This window comes from Mastigoproctus giganteus, chromosome 4 (genome assembly GCF_048544385.1).
Source record: "Mastigoproctus giganteus isolate SK-2022 chromosome 4, ASM4854438v1, whole genome shotgun sequence".
NCBI classification, from domain to species: Eukaryota; Metazoa; Arthropoda; class Arachnida; order Uropygi; family Thelyphonidae; genus Mastigoproctus; species Mastigoproctus giganteus.
In genome coordinates, this window is record NC_143578.1 from 164,399,570 (window position 1) to 164,419,773 (window position 20,204).

At 37.4% G+C, this 20,204-nt stretch overlaps 1 protein-coding gene across 2 annotated transcripts in view; it reads right to left on the reverse strand.

Annotated features, from left to right (window-relative positions):
- Positions 1–20,204, reverse strand: part of LOC150087162 (dynamin-like) — a 307,901-nt gene that overhangs the window by 152,850 nt on the left and 134,847 nt on the right. The gene's annotated exons all lie outside the window — the stretch shown is intronic.

Below are 20,204 nucleotides of genomic sequence, written 5' to 3' on the forward strand. Positions count from 1 at the left end.
TGAAAAGAAAAAAATAGCCAATTGGTTGGTAGTAGAAGCAAAAAATGAAGAATGGGAAAGGAAATGAGACTATTAATAGCAAATTGGGCTTCAAGCGATTAGTGGAATCATGGAAGGTCCTTAAAGACTTGAGAAAATAGAATAAACACAATGTTAGTTTGCAATTACTATCTTTGAAAGACTGGATGAAGTACCATGGACTTTTAAAAGAAGACCGGGAAGAGTTCCAGATGGTGGAGGATTTCGGTGTGGAAGACTTGGGCTTAAGTTTCTGGTAGGGAAATGGAACTCTTACTAAAGAAAGGAAGGAATGGCAAATCACCTGGACCTGGAGGAGTTTATATGGAACTTCTGAAATATGGAGAAAGATGAGTGGCTGTTTTGATACAAAAACTGTTAAATGGTATACTGAGAGGAGAAGAAATAGCAAAAGAAATGTCAACAGGATATATTACATCAATTTATAAGAAGGGTGAGTGGAAAAGCTGTTCAAATTACAGAGGAATATGAGTCCTGAACACGCTGTTAAAGATTCTTCGAAAGTGGACCAGGAACCATTTAGAAGTCCGATTCAAGGTGTCAGAAGAACAAAGTGGTTTTTCAGCCGGGAGTTCATGTATACACCATATCTCAACGGTACCACAGATCCTGGAAAAATTCCAATCAAAAGGAAGAGAAATCTTTATGATTTTCATTGACCTTGAAAAGGCATATGACAGTGTTCCAAGAAAACTCTTATGGGAAGCACTGAAAGAGGCAAATATTGGTGGACAATTGATTAACATTATTAAGACAATTTACAGGAAAACTTATATCGACATCTGCCTAAGATCCTGGTCAAAAAAATGCAAAATGGGATTGCCGATCAATAAGAACATCTATATTCGCAATTTACTTTTTGCAGACGATCAGGTGGTGATAGTACAAGACTTAGAAGATGCAGACTATGCATGTCGTAAATTGGTTGAGGAATATAAAAGATGGAGTCTAAAAATCAATTTTAGCAAGACTGAAATGTTGTCTTCAGGATCAGGACACATTCTAAATATTGACAGTTTTAAAATCAAACAAGTCGATAAATTCAAATATTTGGGATCAACGTTACAAAGTGATGGATCATCCCAAGCAGAGATCAATAAGAGAATTGAAGACGGCAGAAAGGCTATCGGCATGTTAAAATCTGTTCTATGGAGTAGAAATATTAACAAAACAAAGAAACTTATATTCCAAACAATTGTACAAAGTCTTCTATTAACTATATAGTATCGGTGTAAATACACCATTGTTAACTCATAAACTTGAACTACGTATGTAGCGTAGTTTATGGGTTAACTATGGTGTATTTACACCGATACTATATAGTTAATTATCAAAACCCATAAGGATTATGCCTTGTGCATTTCGTTTTCAAAATACATTATTACCACACCCTTTTGGCACCTCTCATATTGTGGATATAACTTCGCAACTGTGATGGCTTGTTGCATTACCTGGGTACCTGCCCGCCCACTGATGATGAAGCCCAATAGCCTCGAAACAATCGTCTGGGTGGTGGTGGTGGTACTGCTGAAAATGCTGAAAATACTAGAGAAGCGTGCATCTCTACTAGAGAAGCGTTATTTATTTGAGGTAATGCAACAGCAGCTATCTCGTTGTGAAGGCAGCCACAATATGAGATTCAATTAAAACGATGCCTTCTATGCTACATATGTAGTTCAAGTTTATGGGTTATTAACTATATAGTATCGGTGTAAATTATCAAAACCCATAAGGATTATGCCTTGTGCATTTCGTTTTCAAAAGTCTTTTATTGCATGGAGTAGAAACCTGGACATTGAATAGGTGAGAGGAAAACAAATTTTTCTCCACAGAAATGGATTTTTTGAGATGCTCAGCAAGAACTTCTAGAAGAGACAGAAAACGGAATGAAGACATGAGAGAAAATGGAAGTAAAAAAGAATATTATTGACACTATCAAAGAAAAGCATTTAATATGGTATGGACATGTAAAACGGATGCAAGAAACCAGATATCCAAAGGCTATCCTGCAATGGATACCTCCTGGAAGAAGGAGAAGAGAAAGACAGGAGGACATGGATGGATGGATGGATGGGTGGAGTACTAGAGTGCACGACAGCCGACAGCCTGAGGTTTAACAGACCAAGACACCTGAAACCGCACTTTATGGCGGGAAAAAATTTCTACCAAAAGATATATATATAAAAAAAGGAATATTGTACTTATATATCACTCTCATCAACCGGTGCAATACCAACGCTTTCCCTACTGGAGGCTTGAAGTGATGGAACCCATCTTTAGTCTGGAGAGCAAAACTCCAGCAACCTCTACATCTCTTTCATTATGCAGTATGATTGACGTCTTTTGAGCTTATGATGGACAGACATCAAGGTGAGATCCAATCTTCCTTACATAATCTCACTGCCTCTACTCTGCCAGATAGTGACTGGAGGGAGTTGAAGTAGTGTGTATGAGGGGTTAGAGGGGAACAGGTATCTTGTGTGTTATCAGACACTCAGCCTAAAACACCGATGGATCCAATATCTCTCTATTACAGAAGATTTAGGAGAAGTCCAGTTGGCCTGCCTCCCTAAAATCCACTCACGCACACCTTCTCGATGGTAAGCCCTGTTACGTCACTTAGGTGGCAACGAACATGTAGAGTGGTTCTCTTCAAGACGCCTGGTCAGCATGAAGAGGAAAAGACCAAAACCTCCAGCAATGAGAGCACAACAATACAAATGGCCTTCAGTCCCCAGCAGCTTTCACTCTCCCTCTTACGGCAGCGAGAGGATCAGAGTGGAAGCAGAGGGTGCTAAGAATCTCTGGGTACGACCAGGCTGCCATGCACGGAAATTGAACTTGGCCTGTTATAACGTACGATCACTCATCGGTGAAGACAGGATATTAGAGCTGGAAAAGGAATTAGAAAATGTGAATTGGAATATCATCGGTTTGGCTGAAACAAGAAGAAGAAATGAATCACTTATAAGTTTATCAAGTGGAAATCTGCTGTACACCAATGGAAACAGTGAAAGGAGTGAAGGTGGAGTTGGGTTTCTGGTCCATAAAGATTTTAAAAACAACATTTTGGAATTCAAAAGTACATCACCAAGGGTGTCAAGACTATTATTCAAGATTTCTAAGAGGTACAAGCTAAAGATTATAATGATTTATGCACCAACATCAAGTCATGATGATGAAGAGGTTGAAGAAATGTACACTGAAATTGAGAGCCTTCTAGATGAGCAGAAAACCCACTACACTATTATTATGGGGGACTTCAATGCTAAGGTTGGAAAAAGGCAAAACAGCACAGAAAGAGGAACTATAGGAAATTTTGGAATTGGTGAAAGAAATAAAAGAGGTGAAAGACTTGTGGAATTTTCAGAATCTCAAGGACTGTCAGTAATGAACACTTTTTTCAAGAAAAGGGTGAACAGAAAGTGGACATGGAAGAGTCCAAATGGATTAACAACTAATGAAATCGACTTCATCCTCACTAACAGAAGATATATTGTGAATGATGTTACCGTCCTGAATAAGGTAAATGTTGGAAGTGATCGCAGAATGGTAAGATGTACACTTGATATAGATGTAGGAAAGGAAAGGAAAAAACTGACTAGAGTAAATAATACAAAGGTCTTTGAAATAACAGAGGAGGAGAAAAAGCAGTATGTACTGGAACTTAAGAACAAGTTTGAGCTTCTGCAGACTGCTGAGGACCAAGATATCGACGAGGAATGTTACAACTTTCTGAAAGTGATAAAGCCCAAGAAACCTATAGGGAAACAGAAATCCAAAGAAGAAAAAATTAGTCAAGAAGCACTTGTCATGATGAACCAAAGACGACAAATGAAGAGCAAGAAAAACACTGACAGGGAAAAAATTGAGTATACTGAGTTATGCAAAGCCATTAGAAAGAGACTCAGAGAGGACATAAGAAGATTTAACACAAGAAAAGTAGAACAAGCATTAAGGGAAAACAAAGGATTTAAATCAGCAGCCATGAGCAGTAATACAGAAAGACAAATGATACTGAAACTGAAGAATAGCGATGGTGTACTTATAAACAGCAGAGAAGGCATAATTCAAATAGCAGAAGACTACTATAGAGAATTATACAAGGAGCGAGGGAATGATACCAGCAGTGGGGAACATGGATTGCAAAGTAGCAACACATACGACATACCCGATATTCTTCCTGATGAGGTAGAACATGCATTGAAGAAAATGAAGAATCGGAAAGCCCCGGGGGAAGATGAAGTTACTGTAGAGTTGTTAAAATTGGGAGGAAGAGACATAACACAAAAATTGGCAAGGCTCTTCACAAAGTGCATTAGAAAAGGTGTGATGCCTAAGCAGTGGAATAATGCAATCATAGTTTTGCTGCATAAGAAAGGAGATAAATCAGAAATTGGAAATTATAGACCAATTAGCTTGTTATCCCATATCTACAAGTTGTTCACAAGGGTCATTACTAACAGATTAGAAAGAATACTTGATGAGAATCAACCGAAAGAGCAAGCTGGCTTTAGGACAGGATTCTCAACTATGGATAACCTTCACGTAATATCACAGCTAATGGAGAAAGCAAATGAATATAAAACACCATTATGCCTGGCATTTGTGGATTATGAAAAGGCATTTGACTCCATACAGCATAAAGCAATGTTTCGGGCACTGGAAAGACAAGGCATAGATACTCCATATATTATGATTTTGAAGAAAATATATGAGAGTGCTACATCCTTTATTAGACTAGACAAAGACAGAAGCAAATTTAAAATCGAGAAAGGAGTTCGACAAGGAGACACAATATCTCCGAAGCTGTTTACTGCTGCCCTTGAGGAAGCTTTCAGAAGATTAGACTGGTCGCAGAAAGGAGTCAATGTGAACGGAGAGTACCTAAACCATTTACGTTTTGCAGATGACATTGTGGTCATAAGCCACGATCCCAAAGAATTAGAGGAAAATCTTAATCAGTTATGCACAGTTAGTAAGGATTTTGGACTAAAGATGAATATGGCTAAAACAAAAGTAATGATGAACAAGTATGCCACGGAAAGGGAAATAATGATTGAAGGAGCAGTAATTGAAAAGGTGGAGTCATATACTTATCTGGGACAAGTTATTAGCTGTAATAATGATAAATGGCTGGAAGTCAAGAGAAGAATAAATTTTGGATGGATAGCATTCAGGAAATATAGTCACATACTGAAACGTAACAGTCACAGTTTGTCTGAAACGTAAAATAATGAACCAAAAGAATGGAAGAGAAGCTGAGAACTACACAGCGAAGAAGGGAACGAATTATATTGGGAATCAGACTGTTAGATAAGAAGAGAAACACATGGATTAGGCAGCAAACTCAAGTAAAGGACATTCTTATCAAAACTAAAGAACTAAAATGGTCTTGGGCAGGACACACAGCTCGAAGGCATGACAGATGGACTAAGAAAATAACAGAATGGTACCCAAGAGGAGCTAGAAGAAAACCTGGGAGACAAAGGCGGAGATGGATAGATGAAATTCATGAGTTTTTGAATAGTAAATGGATGGCCAGTGCTCAAAACAGAAGGAACTGGAAAGTTGCTGGAGAGGCCTTCATCCTGCAGTGGATTGAAAATGGCTGATGATGATGTATGAGGGATATTGCCAAGGCCATGTTATTTAAAGGAGCTGGGTATATTTTTGCCATGTGCATGTCATATCAAAACATTTCATTACTTCATGCAGCGTATTCTTCTCACCTCAATGATGTCTATTTCCACTTAGTCTGAAAAACCCAATGTACTTTTTCTAACAGAATCCCAATTATCGGTTGATTCAACCACTGCTCATCTCAGTTGTCTGAATTATTTATCAAATGATTCCTTCCACTTCGAAGGTGGTACTTGTGCATATGTCCACTCTGATATTCCATGAGAGCTTGGGTAATCTGGAATCTCTTCCAGCTTAAAATCTCTCCACCACATTCTGTCAAATTCATTTGTTCTCCCAACTCCAACAACCATTTTCAACTCTTTGACTTTCTCTCTCTTTGAAATTTCACTTTCTCCAGTCTATCTTCCCTAACAGTGAGGCAAATTTTCTTGATGATTTTGATGTTCACAACTCAAGTTGGCTTCTGTTTTCTAGTCACACAGACCCAGCTAGTTGAGATGCTGAGGCTTTTGCATTTACTAAATACCTTACACAGATTATTTATTTACCTACCAGAATAGCAGACAATTCTACCCACTCAGCCAACATGCTTGATCCTTTTCTCATAAACAACAGTTTTAAGTACACGGTTGATGCGAGTGGTCCTCTAGATAGCTCAGATAACAACTTCATGATCGTCTCTTCTCTAATGGAGCCTCTATCTCATGCCATCTTCAACCTCGTGCTGTTTGGTATTACAAGAATCCACAATGGGATGATCTGTGAGATTTCTTTTTTTCTTTTCCTTGGTTGGATTACTGTTTCAAATCTTCTGATGTTAATGTTTACTCAGATTGTATCAAGGAAATTATTCTTGTAGGGATGAAGTCCCTTTATTCCATACTCCATTTTAAAAATCTTGCCCTTATCTAAACCTTGGTTTTTCAATAACTGTGCTAAGGCTGTTCAAGAAAAAATGCATATTGAAACTGGCTTGTATCCAAATCTCGGGGTTAATTTTTTGCCTACACCAAAGCTCGCAACAATTGTAAAGCATTTATTAATCAGTCCGAACTAGATTTCAAACAGGCGAAGAGTGGAAAACTTCCTTCTTTTCTAAATGGTAGTTCAGCATTCTGGTCTCGTACCAAAGCTAATGGCTGCAACTTTTGCAGATCTCTATTCCCACCTCTGTCAAAACCAAACGGTTCTACTGACACTTCAGCAAAAGATCAAGTTGACCTGTTAGCCTCCTACTTTTATTCTAACTTTGTATTGATGAGCTCGGTAAACCACCTCCTACCATTCCCAGGACATTCCATTCAATGCCTCCTGTGGTCTTCTGTCAAAAGGATGTCAGAATGATTTGGAAAAATCTTGATGCTAAGAAAGCTCCAAGTACTGATGGTATTTCTCCACTTGTTCTCAAAAACTGTGCTCATGAGCCCACTCCTGTTCGATGTTGCCCTTTTTCACTTTCTTATTCCACAGGTGTTTCCCTCCTGCTTGGAAATTTGCTCATATCCAGCCAGTCTGTAAAAAGGTTGACAAATCTCTCCCATCCAATTATCGTCCCATTGCACTTACTTCTACTCTTTCTAACGTAGTGAAGAAATCAATTAAACTATCTAGAAACCTATCTGATCAATGATCACCAATATGGACTCCATCAATGTCTATCTACTGGTAATATATAGGCTTATGTTACCCACCTATGGATAAATTCAATGGAAACATTTTGTGAAACTGAAGCAGTTGTTCTTCACATTTCAAAGGCCTTTGATCACGTTTGGCATAAAGGTCTTCTAAATAAGCTTCCATGTTATGGTCTGCCAACTGGTTTCTGTAACTGGGTATCCAGTTTTCTCTTTGAACACTCAAAGCAGGTGGGTGATGGTAGATGCCTCTCTGTCTTCTAACTTCTCCACTAATGTAGTTGTTCTCCAAGGTTCAGTTCTTTCCCCCACTCTTTTTCTCTTGTATATTAATGACGTTCTCCCATTAACCGAACGTCCCATCCATAGTTTTGCTGATGACTGTACATTGCACCTTCCAGTTTGTGAAACGTTGTCCAAAAACAGCTTCAACTTCTCGAATATCCACTACCAATTCCTTAAATGCTGATCTCCAGGTAATTATCCAGTGGGACAAAGACAACTTAGTCAATTTCAATCCTTCTAAACTCAGTCCTGTCATATATCTCACAAAATAGATTCTTCTGCTCCTATGCTTATCTTTGATGACACTGATTTCTAGAAGAGATCATATATCTCTATTGAGGATGCTCTGACTTCTAATCTCTCTTGGCATAAGCAACATCACAAATATTGCTTCCTCAGTATCTAAAAAACTGGGTTTTCTCTTTCGCTCTCAGTATTACTTTTATTCCAAACAGCTGTTCACTCTGTACAAATTGCAAATTTGCTCTACCATGGAATATTGTTCCTACATCTGCAGTGGTGACCCCAAAATCTCTCTCGGGCTTCTAGATTCCATTCAGAAGAGGGCAGTTAGGTTAATTAATGACTCACCTCTAACGAAGTCTCTCCACTCTATGTCTCATAGACATTGTTTCTTCTGCATGCCTTTTCTATAGATACTTCCATGGGCACTGTTCTGAACTGGCTGCTATAATTCCTACTCTCTCTTCCAAAGCAGTCTGAAGATGTGCTGCAACCAGTCCACACCCTTTTACTGCCCAACTTCAAACGCACAGAACCAATTTTTCTCCTTTTTCACTTATTTGTTTGGCTTCTGTTTTTTGGAACAACCTCCCTTCTTATGTATTTCCTGAAAATTACAATCTACAGAAATTCAAGTCTCATCTTCTTTCATCTTTTCAACCTTCAACCTATGTGCAGTACTAAGTACTATATGTTCTAATACCTCTCATGCGGCGCCTCCGTAGCCAGGTGGGAAGGAGCAGCAGTGCGTAGCACATGCTTCTTGATTAGACCGGGGTTCGAGCCCGTCACCACCAAATACGAAGGATGCGGAAAGGTCAGGGAGTGACCACCGCATATCCTGGAGCAATATGGCCTTAGTTGCTAATGCTCCTAAAAAAAAAAAAAAAACCTCTCATGCTTGGGATTTTCTTAAAAATTATATATATATTAACAAAGGTTAAATAATTCCTTTTCTCTAATTTTCATGTTATAAAAGTATAGCACAATTTTATAATGAGAAAATATGCACTCAGCATTGAAAAATTAACTCAGACTAATGTTAGACCTGCCAACAATGACCAAAGTGGAGAGAGCACATACGATTATTGCTAGTACAGCAGTGTGCTCTATGTGGTAACATAATAGAACGTTAACAGCTGAAATTGTTGCAAATGTTTTTATTGTAGTGAAGCAGAGACCGAAATTTAGTTGTCAAGTGAGAAATTAAAGTTTTTGAGATAGCATTTCCATGTTGTTTCCGCTGCTATTTTGATGAAGAACTGTGAGATAAATTCTTTGATGAGGAATGTAGGTACTTAAAGTGATTATTCAGTTGATATATTCTCAGAATTCAGTAAAGTTAAAAAATCCTGAATAAAGCAATGTTCCTTACTATTAAATACATATTTCATTTATATCTAAAGAATGATTAATAAAAAAAAATGGTATGTAAATTTTATTTCTATCATTTTTTGCTGTTTTACAGAAGAGTTCATTCTGTGAGAGAATTTAGTAGTCATTGCTCAGGTTAAAACAAAAAAATTGTTACTTATTGCCAGTAATGGAGTTTTAAGAAGTTCTTTTTTGTGTTGCTCTCATTCTAGTTGTTTTATATTGGATAGATAAAATCTAAAGAAAGCATAATCATTTGTAAAAAAATTATGAATTTAATGAATTTTGCAAAATGTGCATATTCTTTGTTTTGAGTCATAATCTATGAGTAACTTTGAGGAAACAAAACACAACAACCAGACATGCTACATTTTTATTGGTAGTGGCAATTGCTCAAAATGAAATGGGGGAGACACCAAAATATTTTAGGTTAATATATCTCAAGGCAAAGTTTAATTTTTAAGTACAAAATTAATTCAGGGAGCAAATCCATGACACTGTGAATATTACATTATGTAACAAAATTTCAAAGACATTCTCTTTATCTGCATTTATTGGTGAATTTTTATGAATTTGGGTAAGCTGAATCTGAATAAGACTTTAGGTTTTGCATAGCATCAATGGTTCCACAGAAATGAAAGAAAAACAAATATGCAAAAATACTATACTGCCCTACCACCAACGTCTGGATGCCTGCATATCTACAAATAACCTTTATTTAAAGGAAAACTAATAACGTGCTGAAACCTTTATGACAGCCTCTAGTCTCTACCAGTTTTTGTAAATGCATTCTGATATTTTCTGCCATTTGGTTTTCAAAGCAAAAATCAGTTCAGCTGTAATTTGGGCAGTCGCCCCTCACAAACACACCTGACAATTCAATTCATCCCAGAGGTACTCTATAGGATTAAGGCCAGTCCAACTTTTCAGTGCTCATATCCTTAAAACAGTCCATCACAATGTGATCAGTATGAGGGTTGTATTTCTGCTTCAGGTATGGGCTTTCCCTGACATGCTTCTACAACATATATAACGTATTATTATCCAAAACAACCAATGGTCACAGGACAAACCATGAAAAAGAACTCTAGACCATCACACTGCTTCTGCAAAACTTCATTGTTGGGAATGATACAGTTCAGTAGGTAGCTTTCTACAGGCATTTGGCACACTCAGGCAGCATGATTGTCAGACTGGTAGATCATGTACTATGACTTGTCACTACAAAGCACAGCTTTCTGTTAGTCTTTGGTCCAAGAATGGCAGGCTTTACACCAAACTAAATGATTAGTAGCTTGTGTACAGCTGCACAACAATGGTAATGCATATCATGCAGCATTTTGTGCATTGTCCTGGTGCTGACATGTGTCTCAATCGTCTCACTATGCGTGTGCTCAGATGTTGACTTGCATTCCAAGGGGACAAATTCGGCATTGCCTTAATATGATCTGCAGATCATATTACCAACTGCAGATCTAAGGATTGTCAGTGCCGTTGAACTAGCATGTACAGAACAATTACTCACGTAGCACCCTATTATCATTCTGTGCTGGAACTCCATCAATCGCAGCATCTTGCATTGACAATCATACTTTCAGGCACACAAGCATATTTACAGTTGTGTCTGAGATGGTACTTCGGCAGAATATGACCAACTATCAATGGAAGGGTGTCTGGATATGAATGACAGAGCTGTGTTCATCAGATTAATTAAGAATGTTCAACTTTTTTACAGAATACGGAATATTAACCTTTGCTACAAACAAATAACACACTAAAAAAATAATAATAATCACAAATTAAAAGGTAAAGGTAGAAACCCTCCTTGGGTTAATCAAAAAAAGGTCCTTAAAATTGTATGTTCACATGTCAGTCTTTTGTGGTTAATGTGATCATTCTGGCTAAAAACCAGATAAAGCCATCCATTATAGCTTCACTCCACCTTCCCTGGTACCTCTTCTCCATTAACAGGTGGAATTTCTCCCATGTTCTTCACTAACATTGCCCTGATTTGGTTTGAAAAAATCCATCTGAGAGTGCAAGTAATGGAGCATGATTGACTTCTGCATACCATTTTCAATCAACCTGTCAAGCAGTTATTTTTAATTTTCACTGTTAATGTTACCAAGAAAGAGGAACTGAACTTCAATGAAATCAATCAGTAGAACAATCATTACTTTTTGTCAGTAACTGCTGAAAGTTTCTGGAAAACTAGCAATTCTCTGAATTGAAATGACTTAAAAATGGGTATTTTGCTCAGTATCAGTCAGTTTGTCTTCCCATTTGAAGACAGCATCTTTAACTCTAGAACAATAAATATTCCACGTTTCACTTTTGCATCAGACAATTTTGGAAACACACACTGCATATGTATTGAAGGCATTACCTTGAGGACCCAATTCTTTAATAAATTGACTAGTCTCAGCTTGATATACATTGGTGGAAGCAAGCCTGTTTCTTGGAACTTGGGGATTGTTTGCTACACCAGGTGGAATGGAATTCTGGTAGACCATTCACTTCTATAGTGCTGATATACTGCCTTATGGTCCCAGAGGCAAAGGAACTGAACAAAGCTACTTTGCAAACCCAGAAGGAACCCTATTATCTTGAAATACCCACAGACATTGTATTTATATTGGTCATTCTTCATCTTCACTAAAGCCTTCTTTAATATGAACAGGAATAGATGAGTGTATATTCCCACTATGAAGCTTAAAAACTTAAACTGTGCATGAAAAGATGCCATACTTCTGGATTGTGACTAATACCAATTTCTTCATAAAGATCAATATCAAAACAATTGCACATTGATTCTGCTTCAGAAAGTACATAAGTGGCATAAGTGATGTGGCTTTTTCTCATTGTGGAAATCTTGTGGCTGGGGTACGGTAAATTCCACTCTTTAAAAAAGAAGTCTGGAGCTCTGCACTGCAATTGGTTAGATTTAAGCCCCCCACCCCCCACTAAGTCATCCAGTTCTTGCTGATTAGGGGAAATATGTTAATTTTGTCAAATGGTCCTCAAAGGTGCAATTAGTTATCCTATTCATAATCCAATTCCAACTTGATCCACAGACTTTTAAAGTTTACATATCATCATACAAAAGTAGCAGTAGCAATAATAGTTTGTGGGCTCTCCATATCCAAAGTATAGAAAAAGACACAGTTACCACAAAATTATCTGTCTAATGTTGACCTGTAACTTGTTTTGACACCTATAGGTGTTCAAAAATAGGCTTTGTATGTACAGCAGAACTTGGTGCCACGAACTGCACTTCACTTGCTTCAGACCGATACAATATCCAAAATATGAGGGGTGTTCAATAAATTATCTACCTATCTATGAAGGAAATGAGATAGAGGCAAAAATCTGTTTTTATTTTTCAATGTAACTCCTTTGAACTTCAATACACTTGTTCCATTTTGTTGGCAATGAGGAAATACCAGATAAATAAATTTCTTCGTCCTGTCCACAAAAGAACACAGAAACAACAGACTTCAGTTCATTGTCATCAGCAAAGCATGTTCACATACATTTTTCTTGAGGTGCTGAAAGAGGAAATAGTCACTGGGAGCTAGATCCGAACTGTAAGGTCACAGTCTCTCAAAGCAGTAGCAGCAACAGCATGTGAGCTGTGCACTGGTGCATTCTCATGAAGAAGCAGCACACCTCTAGAAAGTTTTCTGTGGTGATTTTCCTTTATGACATCCATAAGGATGCATATGACTCTCCAGTGACTATCTGCTTGTGTTCCAAGTAGTGAATGTACAAAATTCCCTCAGCATCCCAAAAAATGGTGGCCGTAATCTTCCCAGCTGAAAGCTGTATCTGAAATTTTTTGGATGTGGGAGAACCCTTGTGCTTCCATTGCATTGATTCCTGCTTGGTCTCTGGATTGCTGTGATGAACCTGTGATGGGTCATCACTTGTAACAATTCTGGAGATGAAAGTTTCAGGATCCCTTCCATAAGGACCTAAATTCTTTTGACAATACCATACTCTGAACTGCTTTTCACAGGGGTCTGAAACCCACCTTCCACTGACCTTAGTTATCCCAAATATTCGTGGAGGATGGTTATAACTGGTCCCTCAAATAAGTCACATTCCCTAGAGATTTGGGACACCTTTAATGTCTGTTATTTGGCACAAGAGTTTCACACAGCTTAGTACATTTCTGGAGTGGTTGCTGTTGCATGGCTTCCTGGATGTGGATCATTTTCGACAGACTCTCTATCCCAATTAACTGTTTTGACCAGAATCTCACCTGGTATTCTAAAGGTGCACTGTTGCCATACACAGCCACCATCTTTCACAAATGGCCTTTGGCCCATTTCCTTCTTTGGTGAGAAATTTGATGACTGAACAATGCTCCAATTTCAGCAAATCCATAATTTGATACAAGTGTCTTCCTACTTTCTGTTACAGCAGCACATCCTAAAAACATATTGGGTTCAAAATTAGTATGATTCAAGTTGCAATATGTAGGAACATGATAAATCATGAATCATTGAAATATAATTATGGGAAGTACCTAAGGTAGATGATTTATTGAATGCCCCTCGTATAGCAGAATGAGCCTGGAGATAACTTACACTTTCTTTGGTAGCCATAGCAAAAAAAAAAAAAAAAAATCTATACAAATAATACTACAGGAGCTTATATATCACACAACTGGTATGCATTTATTCACACTATATAAATGTTTATCAGAAATAAATAAAAACTTCAGTTATCAAAATATGGATACTAGAGAAACTGAGGATGTTGTATGCAGCACATAAAATATATATAAGAAACGCTTAATGTAAATAAGCTTAATGTAAATATATAGTGTTATTAATTTGTGCACTGTTGCCATGCATAACCATCATCCTTTCATGAATGGCAAAATTATTGTTATGCAAAGTACATGTAAATGTATTTAATTAAATATTTTATTTACGGTATAATTTTAATGAAAACTAGGGGCTTTGCCTCCTGCTTGCTTTGGTCGCCCACCCCATGCACGCTTTTCTACATAAAATGTAGAGGTATACGGAGTAAGCGAAATTTTTTCTACGTCGAGTTTAGCAAGTGAAGAGTTGGGCTTATTAATCTAAGCTATAATGTCTATACTATATAAACACCTTGCAGGAAGTTATAGACAATATACTCCCTCTCCCCACTGAGAGCATCCATACTGCCTATGCAAAGGAGTGGGATTATTTATCATATACCTTGCAGGAACTGTAATGTGAATTTCATCGATGAAGATATCCATTGGTTGGAGGATCAACTAAAAGATAACCAGGATGCTATTAAAGAGATTGATTTTGTCCTTTTGCCCAATCAGCAGTAGCTATACAGGGTGATTCACTACCAGTGCGACAAACTTGCAGGAGGTGTAGGGGGCACAAAGACGAATTGGAATCACATAGCATTGCAGGGTCTGAAATGCCTTCGTCATGCGGTAGAGGACGTTGAACGAGAGGTCGCGTGAACAGCGATCCCGCTGGAAGTCAGCATTTGCGAACCGGTTCCCGAGGCAGTAGGATGGACGAGTATTCAAATGTTGAACTGGCCGACGCGCATGGAGCTACGGACTGTAACGGGCGCGCCGCTCTGTGCTTGTACCAGGAATGTTTCCCGCACAGGCGTGCTCCTCATCATACGATTTTTGCACGTGTGCACAGAAGGTTATGTGAGACTGGTTGTTTCACGAGAGGTACCATGAATCGAGAGCGAACGACGAGGACGCCAGACAATGAGGAGAATGTCCTACGTCTTGCAGAAGGCAATCCGAGTATGAGTACTCGAGCGATAGGCCAACGATTGGGTATTTCCCAATGAAGGATACTGTCAACAAACCAAACGAGTTCATACCATCTGCAACGCGTCCAATCATTAGAGCCTGCGGATTATCCACTCCGGAGGACTTTTGCTACTTGGTTTCTTCAACAGAAACGGTTCGCAAATGCTGATTTCCAGCAGGATCGCTGTTCACGCGATCTTCCGTTCAACGTCCTTTACCGCATGATGAAGGCATTTCGGACCCTGCAATGCTATGTGATTCTGATTCGTCTTTGTGCCCCCTACATCTCCTGCAAGTTTGTCGCACTGGTAGTGAATCACCCTGTATATCACTGGCAGCCAGGTTACAATCTACTGTCAAATCATATCCACATAATTGCTTATGCCCATAGCTTTAAAATCTGCTGCTGGTTGGAATTTGCGTATATATTACTACCATAGGGGCTAAAATTAATAGGGACTGTGGTATTTGTGCACCAAATTTTTGAACTTCTGTTTGTTGGTAAAGCAGATGTTGAGTGATGTTGGCAAATATCATCTGCTAACATCATTCAACATCCACTACTTTCTAGATTCTTCCCTTCCTTTACTTCCTATATTTCTTTTCCTCTATTTCTATCCCCAATTCACCTATTTTTATTGATACATCATTCTCCTCCCCTCCACCACAACTCATGTCTGCACATGTGGCATATGTCATCCTCATATGTATATAACCTATTGCTAGTCACATTCTAGTTTAGTTGATAAAGGCTGCATATAGCCAATCAACTGAACTAGAATTTTTGTTTTAGCAGCCTCTATTAAGCAGCCCTTCTATGAATTTGTATATTAGCTTTATTGTAATGTAATTTTAGCACTTTTACTTTGTATATCTTAACTGATTTTATGAGTTAAAAGTTATGAGCTATTAACTACAGTATGTTGTAAATTATTTTATAATAAAGTTTCTTTTGAACAGGATGGTGTTTGCAAGAGGTCATATGTAGGAATGATATCCTTAATGGATCAGAACATGGGTTCATGAGGATGGAATCTTACCTGACTAACCTAGTTAATTATTACAACGTCATAAAACAGTTGGATGCAAGAAACATCTTTCATATTATTCACCACGATTTCGATAAAGCTTTTGACACAGTTCCCACAAAAGGCTATTATATAAACTGGAACAAATTGGGATTACTGGTAAGGTCCTTTATTGGATCAAGTGCTGGCTAAAAGATAGGAGACGTCTACTTTACATTCCTCTACTTTTCTAGATCCTTGTCCTATATGGACATTCTTTAGAGTGTATCACTATAGCAAATGGAGTCCCTCAGGGATTAGTGTTGGGTCATTTCTGTTTCTTAGCTTCTTTAATGATATTGATGAAAGAGTGCAGAAGTAGGATTTAAATATAGAAAGAATGGTTAATGGCCAGAACCAGGCCATTTTGCTTCAAACGACTTAAGGTCAATGTAAAAGGTCTATAAATGGACTGAAGTTTAATGCTTTTAAATATAAGATTTTACACCTGGGGACAGAAATCCAGGAGTTATTATAAGTGATGGGTGGGGTTAAAACTGATTCAGGGAAAAAAAAAAAAAAAAAAGAATAAATGTATTCTCTTTTTCTCAAAACATACTCTTAAATATAATTCAGAACAAAGAATATGTATATTTTGTGAAATCCAATGAATACATTTTTAGGTTCTTTATTATTATAAAGAACCTGATTATGATATTATGTGTTTATTATAAACTGGCTATACAATGTGCAACAAAATAATGTGCTATAAAGCACAGGCTCAAGAAGCTAGGCTCTCAACAAGAGATTTAATTCTGGACACAAAACTTTCTAAAAAAACTTCTGAGAACTTTCAACAGTAATGACCTACTACAAATTGAACTTTACCAAACTCAGATCCTTTCTCTTACTTATTCAGAACAACAATTTTGTCAAACTGTATTATAGAATGAATTCTTCTATAAAACATCAGAATATTAGCAAAATAAAGTTCATATACCCTTTTCTTATACTACTTTATTTAGAAGTATTTATCCTTGCTGAATGCTGAGAACATATCAGCTAACTGATTCCAAAAGCAACTTTATTTCTCACCAAGGAAATATTGTATGAATCTACTAAATGGGGAAAAAAAAAACCAAAAAAAAAAAAAAAAAAAAAAAAAAAAAAAAAAAAACACAAAGAAGAAAAAAAAAAAAAAAAGCACAGATACAGCTGAGCACAATTAACTCTACGATGCTGAGAGCATATTTTCTCATTACAAAAGTGCACTATATAATATCATGAAAACTTTTAAAAGAAAAGAAATTCAATTTTCATTGAAGAATAATTTATAGCAATAATATTTTCCTGAAACTCCATTATTTTCTCTGGAACACAAGTTAAAGTAACTATAGACCTGTTAGTTTAACTTGTGTTCCGGGGAAAATAATGGAGTCACTGGTTAAAGAAGCATTGCAGGATCATCTAAACAAGACTGCAGTAATAGTTAAAACACAGCATGGGTTTGTTAAAGGGAGGTTTTGTCTGACCAATCTGATTGGATACTATGATGTGGTCACAAAGGAACTGAATGCAAAAATTGGATTTCGGGAAATCGTTTGATACCGTTGCACATGGAAGACTGCTGTACAAATTGGAGCGGTATGGCATTAAGGGTAAGTTGCTACAATGGATAAAGGGATGGATGAGTGGGAGATGACAGAGAGTGGTGATCAATGGGTACTGCTCTATGTGGATGAATGTTATTAGTGCAGTTCCCCAGGGCTCACTGCTGGGCCCATTGTTGTTTTGTGTATTCATCAATGATATTGATGAAGGTATATCAGACTTAATGTCCCAGTTTGTAGATGATACAAAGGTTTGCAGGGTTGTTAATGACAATAAAGACAGTATGCTAATCCAACTGGATCTAGACAAGTTGGGAAAATGGGCTGAGAAGTGGCAACTGAAGTTTAACATTGACAAATGCAGAGTACTGCATATGGGTAGCAATAACTAAACGTACCAACTGTGTGGTACTACACTCAGGGAAGTGGAAAGTGAAAAAGATCTGTTGTTGTTGTTGCTGGAGGTTTTACGCAACGGCAGCTAAAGGCCATTATGCACCAAAGAATGGTAGGAGATAACAGGCGTTATTAAAAGTGAGATTTAAGCATTATATTCTGTCAAAGCATTTTATCCTTTTTTGGGAAAGTTTAAACTGCTTCAATATCAGATCTGTTGTCTAATATTTGTTGCAAAGTAGGTGTGATTTGGGCTGCATGGCTTGATAAGGAGGTGGTTTGCTGCACTCCATTATAGAGGGCAGTCAACTATGATATGCTGGACTGTTACTTGAGCATGGCAATTCGGACAGAAAGGCGGATCTGAGGAAGAAAGAAGATAAAAATTAGTAAGGTGTGTATGTCCTATTCAAAGTCTTGCAAGTGTGACTTCTTCCTTTCGGTTCGAGCAGAAGCTAGATGGCCAAGACTGGAGATTCGGTTGAATCTGAAGGAGTTTGTTGCCTTCTTGGTTTTGCCAGCGATTCATACTTTGTCTTATTATAAGACATTTATAGTCAGTGAAAGGGATTTTGAAAGAAGCGTCAACTGGTTCCACAGTAGATTTGGCTGCGTGGTCAGCACTCTCATTGCCAGGTATGCCAACATGGTTAGCGACCCAACAAAATTTTACTACTTTCATGTCCTTAGCTAGGTCAGTCAGCAAGTTATGAATATTACCAAGTAGGTAGTTGTGTTTTCTTGATTGCTGTAACGTGAAAAGGGCAATGAGGGAGTCAGTAAAAATAACGCTATGGGTAAACTGATGCAATTTTATAGTTTCGGGGCCATTTGTATGGCATGTAGTTCAGCAGTAAAGATGCTGCATTCTAAAGGTAACTGACTGGAGATTGTGGATGATGAAAGAACAACAGCAGCACCGACATGATGGTCAGTTTTGCAGCCATCAGTGTATATCTGGGTATAAGATTCATATTTTTCAATCAGAGATTTGTTAAGCTGTTTTATATTCTGTGGAGAAAGAGTACTTTTCCCTCATTCTTGCAGGGACAGATCACATGCTGCAGGACAGAGAGCCCACAGAGGAGCTGTGAAACTAGTGGTGGCTATTTTAGAAAGGTCTAGCTGCCAATTATCGAGTAATGAGCGAAGACGTATGCCAGCAGGTCGATTTATTGATGGATAAATGGCATACAAGTTCTCCCAATCTGGAGTAAATAATGTTTCCACGCTGGGTGAAGGGGTTGACTTTTGATTTTGACTGCATAATTTAACAGCAAAATTTGTCTTCATAGAGAGAGAGAGAGAGAGAGAGAGAGTGAGTGGAGGATCACAAGCTTCAGAGTAAAGGCTCTGGACTGGAGATGTGTGGTAGGCTCCAAGAGCAATGCGCAGGCCACTGTGGTGAATAGGGTCCAAAAACCTTAAGACGCTGGGTCTAGCAGAGTTGTAAACTGGAGATCCATAGTCTAATCATGATCTTATGATAGAGTGATATAAATGAAGAAGTGTATGACGGTCAGCACCCCATGACGTAGCTGATAATACTTTCAATATGTTTAATTTATTGAAACAGGTGATTCTAAGTTGTTTGATATGGTCATTAAAGGTCCATTTTTCAATTCTTACTATTAGTTCACACTCTCCCTATATATATTTATATATCTTGTTCAAATTTTCAATCGTTAATAAAATACTTTTTATTCATCCACTCAAGTTCAAATAAATTTTTTTAAACTTGTAGTGGATGACACTTGATGTTAATACAGTTTTTTGAAATATTAATTCATTAATTAAATTTAATTAATTAATTTTAGTTTTATATGGGAGAAAAAATTTCTCTTATATAAATTTAGGAATAAAATTGAAATCAACAGGCAGTAGCTCAATCGGCAAAATGCAAGGATTTCAGCATTTTTCACGTGAAGATGAAGAATGCGAGTTCAATTCTTGCGAAAATCAATAATTTTTTGATAAATTTTTGTTATTCATCCACTCAAGTTCAAATACATTTTTTTAAACTTGTAGTGGATGACACTTGATGTTAATACAGTTTTTTCAAATATTAATTCATTAATTAAATTTAATTAATTAATTTTAGTTTTATATGGGAGAAAAAAATTTCTCTTATATAAGATATTTAGCAGGATATAAATTTAGGAATAAATACCGTCAGTGG